Source organism: Bubalus bubalis, chromosome X, assembly GCF_019923935.1.
Source record: "Bubalus bubalis isolate 160015118507 breed Murrah chromosome X, NDDB_SH_1, whole genome shotgun sequence".
NCBI lineage: Eukaryota > Metazoa > Chordata > Mammalia > Artiodactyla > Bovidae > Bubalus > Bubalus bubalis.
Window position 1 is genome coordinate 50,541,705 of NC_059181.1, and position 8,581 is coordinate 50,550,285.

Here is an 8,581-nt window from a genome sequence, read left to right on the forward strand (position 1 = left end):
GCAAAAAAATTATAAATGTATCTTACAATTTGATGGGTCCTTTTATCATTATAAAATGTTAATCTTTATCTTTGCTAATATGTACTGATTCAAAGACTGTTTGGTCTGGCATTAATGCAAGACACCAGCCATCCTTTTAGTTTCAGCCTGTGTCCTTGTATTTAAGGTCAATCTATTATTTTTTTTTAAACATATAATTGAATTCTACCTTTTTTAGTCTTTTCACTGAAGTGTGTGGAGAAGGAAATGGCAACCCACTCCAGTATTCTTGCCTGGAAAATCCCATGGACAGAGGAGCCTGGCAGGCTATGGTCCATGGGGTTGCAAGAGTTGGACATGACTTAGAGACTAAACCACCCACTGAAGTGTGAGATATATTTAATGTAATGAGGACATAGTTCGGTTTGAGCCTAATATCTTTTTTAAATGTTTAAAAGATATTAGGCTCAAAGATCCCCTGGAGATGGAAAATACAACCCACTCCAGTATTCTTGCCTGGGAAATCCCATGGACAGAGGAGCCTGGTGGGCTACAGTCCATGGGTCGCAAAAGAGTCAGAAATGACTTAGCAACTAAACAACAAATATATGTATATATATGTAGAAGGGAATGGCTACCAACTCTAGTATTCTTGCCTGGAGAATTCCATGGAGAGAGGAGCCTGGTGGGCTACAGTCCATGAGGTTGCAGAGAGTCAGACACAACTGAGTTATTAAGCACACACATAGTGATAGACATATGTATATGGGTAGTCATTTATATGTAGCTTTTATATATATATATATATATTCAGTTTATATATATAAACACACACACATATACACACATATTCTTTCCCAGATTCGTTTCCCTTATAGGTTATTATGCTATGCTATGCTATGCTATGCTAAATCACTTCAGTCGTGTCCGACTCTGTGTGACCCCAGTGATGGCAGCCCACCAGGCTCCCCCGTCCCTGGGATTCTCCAGGCAAGAACACTGGAGTGGGTTGCCATTTCCTTCTCCAATGCGTGAAAGTGAAAAGTGAAAGTGAAGTCGATCAGTCGTGTCCGACTCTTAGCAACCCCATGGACTGCAGCCTACCAGGCTCCTCCGTCCATGGGATTTTCCAGGCAAAAGTACTGGAGTGGGGTGCCATTGCCTTCTCCGATAGGTTATTATAAAATATTTCAAATATTCTGCATTTGTTCTCTCCTCCTCTCATGATTACTGGTTTAGATATCATATTTGTGTGGATCATTTCCTATCTTTATTGTATGTTTCCCTTTATTGTATGTTTCCCTTAGAAAGCTTTGTTATTTTGTAATTTTCTTGTTTCTAGTTGTAGCCTTTTCTTTTACACCAAGAGAAGTTCCTTTAGCATTTGTTGTAAAGGTGGTTTGGTGGTATTGAATTCTTTTAGTGTTTGCTTGTCTATAAAGCTTTTGATTTCTTTGTCAAATCTGAGCAAATCTTCCTGTGTACTCTTGGCTGTAGATTTTTCCCTTTCATCACCTTAAATAAATCATGCCATTCCTTTCTGGTCTCCAGAGTTTCTGCTGAAAAATCAGCTGATAACCTAATGGGGATTCCCTTGGATGTTATATATTATTTTTCCCTTGTTTCTTTTTAAAAATACTTTTATTTACTTATTGGCTGTGATGGGTCTTCATTGCTACACAGGCATTTCTCTAGTTGCAGAGAGCAGACTTTTCATTGCAGTGGCTTCTCTTGTGAAGCACGGTCTCTAGGGGTCTCAGGCTTCAGTGATTGTGGTTTTCATGCTCTAGAGCAGATGCTCAGTGGTTGTGGCACACAGGGACTTAGTTGCTCCATGGCATGTGAGATCCTCTGGGACCAAGGATCAAACCCATGTCTCCTGAATTGGCAGGCAGATTCACTACCACTGAGCCACCAGGGAAACCCCCCTTTCAGCTTTTAATATTTTGTCTTCATCTCTAATTTTTGTCAGTTTGATTAATATGTATCTCAGAGTGTTCCTCCTTAGGTTAATCGCATACGGGACTCTCTGTGCTTCCTGGACTTAAGTGACTATTTACTCTCCCATGTTAGGGAAGTTTTCAGCTACTATCTCTTTAAATATTTTCTCAGGTCCTTTCTCTCTCTCTTCTCTTTTTGAGACCCCTATAATGTATATTGGTACATTTGATGTTGTCTCAGAGGTCTCTTATGCTGTCCTCATTTCTTTTCATTCCTTTTCCTCTGTTCCACAGCAGTAATTTCCACCACTCTGTCTTCCAGCACTCTTATCCATTTCTTCTGCCTCATCTATTCTGCCATTGACTCCTTACATTGTGGCGTTTATTTCAGTTATTGTATTCTTCAACTTTGATTGTTCTTTATATTTTCTAACTCTGTTAAAAACATCTTGTGCCTTCTCACTCTGAGCATCCATTCTTTTCCTGAGTTCTTGAATCATCTTTATGATCATTACCCTGAACTCTTTCTTAGGGTAGATTGCCTATGTCCACTCTAATTACTTGTTCTTTGGAGATTTTATCTTGTTCCTTTGTCTGGAAAATATTCCTATGCTGTCTCATTTGGTCTAAATTATATTTGTGGTTTTATGTATATGGCAAGTTAGTTACATTTCTCAACCTTGGAGAAGTGGCCCTTCTGTTGGGGGTGGCCTATGTGTCACAGGAGTACACTCCCCTCTTGTCATCCACAGTCCAGGCATCAGCTGGTCCCAGGGCAGGTCCTGACCTGTTTACAGACTTAGTTCCGCTGGCTGAGGAAATGTATTTTTTGCTTGTTTTGTTTTCGCTTCTGGTATCTGCCCCCTGATGGGTGAGGCTAGTCTGGAGACTTGGGCACGCTTCCTGGTAGGAAGGGTCAGGCCTGCCCACTGCTGGGTAAAGCTAAATCTTGGCCCTCTGGTGGGCATAACCACATTAAGGGGCATGCCTAGAGATGGCTGTGGGTTCAGAAAGTCTTTAGGCAGCCTTTCTGTTGATGGATGGTGCTGTGAAAAAGCTGGCTTAAAATTCAACATTCATTTTGATATTTGGCAAAACTAATACAATTATGTAAAATTTAAAAATAAAATAAAATTAAAAAAAAAAACTAAGATTATGGCATCTGGTCCCATCACTTCATGGCAAATGGATGAGAAAACAATGCAAACAGTCACATACTTTATTTTCTTGGGCTCCAAAATCACTGCAGATGGTGACTGCAGCCACAAAATTAAAAGACGCTTACTCTTTGGAGGAAAAGTTATGACCAACCTAGATAGCATATTGAAAAGCAGAGACATTACTTTGCCAACAAAGGTCCATCTAGTCAAGGATATGGTTTTTCCAGTGGTCATGTATGGATGTGAGAGTTGGACTGTGAAGAAAACTGAGTGCCGAAGAATTGATGCTTTTGAACTGTGGTGTTGGAGAAGACTCTTGAGAATCCCTTGGACTGCAAGGAGATCAAACCAGTTAACCCTAAAATAAATCAGTCTTGAATATTCATTGAAAGGACTGATGCTGAAGCTGAAACTCCAATATTTTTGCCACCTGATGGGAAGAGCCAACTCATTAGAAAAGACCCTGATGTTGGGAAAGATTGAAGACAGGAGAAGGGGATGACAGAGGATGAGATGGTTGGATGGCATCACCAACTCAATGCACATGAGTTTGAGCAAGCTCCAGGAGATGGTGAAGGACAAGGAAGCCTGGTGTGCTGCAGTCCATGGGGTCACAAAGATGTTGGACACGACTGAGCAACTGAAAAACAACAAGGCCTAGGGGCTAATTACACAAGCAAGATGTCTGCCTCCAAGGGCTCAAGTAGATGAAAACCCCAATATTTTTTTATATAAATTTATTTACTTTAATTGGAGGCTAATTACTTTAGAATACTGCAGTGGTTTTGCCATCCATTGACATGAATCAGCCAAGGGTGTACATGTGTTCCCCATCCTAAACCCCCATCCCACCTCCCTCCCCACCCCATCCCTCTGGGTCATCCCAGTGCACCAGCCCTGAGCACCCTGCATCGAAGCTGAACTGGTGATCAGTTTCACATATGATAATATACATGTTTCAATTCTGTTCTCTCAAATCATCCCACCCTTGCCTTTTCCCACAGAGTCCAAAAGTCTGTTCTTTACACCTGTGTCTCTTTTGCTGTCTCGCATATAGGGTCATCATTACCATCTTTCTAAATTCCATATATATACGTTAATATACTGTATTGGAGTTTTTCTTTCTGACATACTTCACTCTGTATAATAGGCTCCGGTTGCATCCACCTCATTAGAACTGTTTCAAATGTATTCTTTTTAATAGCTGAGTAATATTCCATTGCATATATGTACCACAGCTTTCTTATCCATTCATCTGCCGATGGACATCTAGGTTGCTTCCATGTCCTGGCTATTATACACAGTGCTGCGATGAACATTGGGGTACACGTGTCTCTTTCAGTTCTGGTTTCCTCGGTGTGTATTCCCAGGAGTGGGATTGCTGGGTCATATGGCAGTTCTATTTCCAGTTTTTTAAGGAATCTCCACACTGTTCTCCATAGTGGCTATACTAGTTTGCATTCCCACCAACAGTGTAAGAGGCTTCCCTTTTCTCCACACTCTATCCAGCATCTATTGGTTGTAGACTTTTGGACAGCAGCCATTCTGACTGGCATGAAATGGTACCTCATTGTGGTTTTGATTTGCATTTCTCGGATAATGAGTGATGTTGAGCATCTTTTCATGTGTTTGTTAGCCATCTGTATGTCTTCATTGGAGAAATGTCTGTTTAGTTCTTTGGCCCATTTTTTGATTGAGTCGTTTATTTTTCTGGAATTGAGCTGCAGGAGTTGCTTGTATATTTTTTAGGTTAATTCTTTGTCAGTTGCTTCGTTTGCTATTATTTTCTCCCATTCTGAAGGCTGTCTTTTCACCTTGCTTATAGTTTCCTTCATTGTGCAAAAGCTTTTAAGTTTAATTAGGTCCCATTTGTGTGTTTTTGCTTTTATTTCCAATATTCTGGGAGGTGGGTCATAGAGGATCCTGCTGTGATTTATGTCAGAGAGTGTTTTGCCTATATTTTCTTCTAGGAGTTTTATAGTTTCTGGCCTTACGTTTAGATCATTAATCCATTTTGAGTTTATTTTTGTGTATGGTGTTAGAAAGTGTTCTAGTTTCATTTTTTTACAGGCTCCCCCTGGTGGTTGAGCCCAGCAAGGATGGCACCAGGAGCCAGGGTCCACCCCAGGGCCTGCCACCTGCCTGGTCCTGGGATGTGCTTTAAAGGTAGGCCCCTGGGCATCCACAGCTCGCCTCCTGGGTGGGGCCGGGGGCTTGGGGGTGGTGGGCAGTGGGCACAGGGCCCAAGACACTCAGGCTCTGCCCCCACCCTGGCTTCACCCCAGTCCCACCCCGACACCACCTCAGCCTCGCCTCCCAGAGACAAGCTCCCCGGAGCTGTTGACCAGTTTTCCCAGCACCACTTGTTAAAGAGATTGTCTTTTCTCCATTGTATATTCTTGCCTCCTTTGTCGAAGATAAGTTGTCCATAGGTGTGTGGATTTATCTCTGGTCTTTCTATTTTGCTCCATTGATCTATATTTCTGTCTTTGTGCCAGTACCATACTGTTTTGATGACTGTAGCTTTGTAGTAGAGCCTGAAATCAAGCAGGTTGATTCCTCCAGTTCCATTCTTCTTTCTCATGATTGCTTTGGCTATTTGAGGTTTTTCGTATTTCCATACAAACTGTGAAATTATTTGTTCTAGTTCTCTGAAAAAAAATTCCGTTGGTATCTTGATAAAGATTGCATTGAATCTATAGATTGCTTTGGGTAGTATACTCATTTTCACTATATTGATTCTTCCAATCCATGAACATGGTATATTTCTTCATCTATTAGTGTCCTCTTTGATTTCTTTCACCAGTGTTTTATAGTTTTCTATATATAGGTCTTTAGTTTCTTTAGGTAGATATATTCCTAAATATTTTATTATTTTCATTGCAATGATGAATGGAATTGCTTCCTTAATTTCTCTGGTTTCTCATTATTAGTGTATAGGAATGCAAGAGATTTCTGTGTGTTAATTTTATATCCAGCAACTTTACTATAATCATTGATGAGCTCTCGTAATTTTCTGGTAGAGTCTTTAGGGTTTTCTATGTAGAGGATCATGCCATCTGCAAACAGTGAGAGTTTTACTTCTTCTTTTCCAATCTGGATTCCTTTTATTTCTTTTTCTTCTCTGATTGCTGTGGCCAAAACTTCCAAAACTATGTAGAATAGTAGTGGTGAGAGTGGGCACCCTTGTCTTGCTCCTGACTTTAGGGGAAATTTTTCACCATTGAAGATAATGTTTGCTGTAGTGAAAGTGCCAATATTTCTGACACCAGCTTTTATGACCCCAGTGAGAAAAACAGCCACCCCTACTTCCCCAGGAGATTCTCTAAGACCAGCAGGTAGATATGGCCCAGGCTCTCATGAAGTCACTGATTTTGCCCCGGGTCTTGTTGAACACAAGAGCTTGAGTGTGCCCTGCAAGAGTGGAGTCTGTCTTTCCCAGTTTGGTGGAGCTCCAGCAATGAAGCCCCACTGATCCTCAAAGCCAAATACTCTGGGGCTCCTCCTCCTGATACCAGACACCCAGGCTGGGGAAACTGACATGGGTCTTAAAACTCTCACTTCTTCAATATATTAATAATTATTTTCTAGTTTGTGATTTGACCACTCAGGGGTATTGGATTTGAGTATATCACGAGTGCATCCCTCCTACTAACTGGTCAGGTTTCTTCTTTATGTCTCTGGATATAGAATATCTTTCTTGGTAGGTTCTGGTCCTTTTTTAAATTGGTTTTTCAGCGGTTAGTTGTGATTTTGGTGTTCTTGTAAAAGGAGGTGAGCTCAAGGTCCTTCTACTCCACCATCATTTCTCCTCCCATAAACTTAATATCTTAATACTACTTTTTGATTTGTCCCATCTGTTCTTTGTATCTTTAATTCTCCTTCTCTGACTTCTTTTGGATTTGTTATTAATAATATTTTACTGTTTCATTTTATCTCCTTTATTAGATTTTTAGTTATATATTGTTGTATTGTTGCTTTTGTCTTTACCCTGAATATTACAATATGCATTCTTGTTTTATTATAGTCTACCTTAACTTAGAAATTTAATCACTTCTTAAAGAATGAAAGAATAACACCATCTAACTCCATTTCCTTCATGCACTTAAATTTTTAAATATTTTAATTGTACCTACTATAAATCCTATAGCAAGCAATAATATTGTTGTAAAAACAGTATTTTTTCCCATTTTATTTTATTTTTTTATTTTTTAATATAAATTTATTTATTTTAAATGGAGGCTAATTACTTTACAATATTGTATTGGTTTTGACATATATCAACATGAATCCTCCACGGGATGGGAAACAGTATTCTTTTATATTTACTCATGTATATTTTTTCCAAGAGAACTTCAACCATTCTAAAAGTCTGTTTGTCTATCTAGGTTAATTTTACTTTAACTTAAAGGACATCCTCTAATTCTTCTTGTAGCTTGAGTTTGCTGACAAAAAATTCTGTCAATACATATTTAAAAAGTCATAATTTTACCTTCATTTAAAAAAAAATTATGTTTATTTGGCTGCACTGAGTCTTAATTGAGGTATGCGGGATCTTCTGTTGTGGTGAGTGGGCTTCTCTAGTTCTGACACATGGGCTCTAGAGCACACAGGCTCAGTAGTGCTCTTGCTTAGCTGTCCTGAGGCATGTGGGATCTTTCCCCAACTAGGGATCAAACCCACATCCCCTGCACTGGAAGGCAGATTCTTAACCACTGGACCACAAGGGAAGTCCCTTACCTTAATTTTTGAAGAACATTTTGACTGGGTATAGAACATAGCTTGTTATTTTTTTTAATATATAATTCCTTTTAAAAAGTCATTGCATTGCCTGTGACTTTCCATAGATATTTTTCCAAGTTCATTTCTAAGATGTATTATTATTTCCTGATGATAATGATCCTGCTTATTTCTTCACTTCCATTGTTTTCAACAGCTTGCCCATGGTGTACCTAATTCTAGTTTTCTTTATGCTTTCCCTAACTGGTATTCTCTAAGCTATAGATTAATTTATTTCATCATGTGGAATCTAAAATATGACACAAATGAACCTATCTACAAAACAAAGACAGACTCACAGACATAGAAAACAGACTTGTGGTTGCAAAGCAGGAAGGGATGGGGAAGGGAAGGACTAGGAGTGTGGGATTAATAGGTATAAACTATTATATATAGAATGGATAAACAATAAGATCCTAGGGTATAGCACAGGGAACTATGTTCAATATTCTATGATAAACCATAATGGAAAAGAATATTCGAAGAATGTATATACATGTATAACTGAGTCACATTGCTGTACAGCAGAGATTGGCACAATACTATAAATCAACTATATTTCAATAAAAATAAACAAAAATATAATTGATTTTACCATTTGGCTTTCTGACACATGTTTCTAACTCTCTATTATTTTCATTTTTGGGGATGTCTTTGTCTCAATTAAGATACTTTCCAATAATCTCTTTTAAACTCACTAATGCTGATTTTTAAAATGAAAAA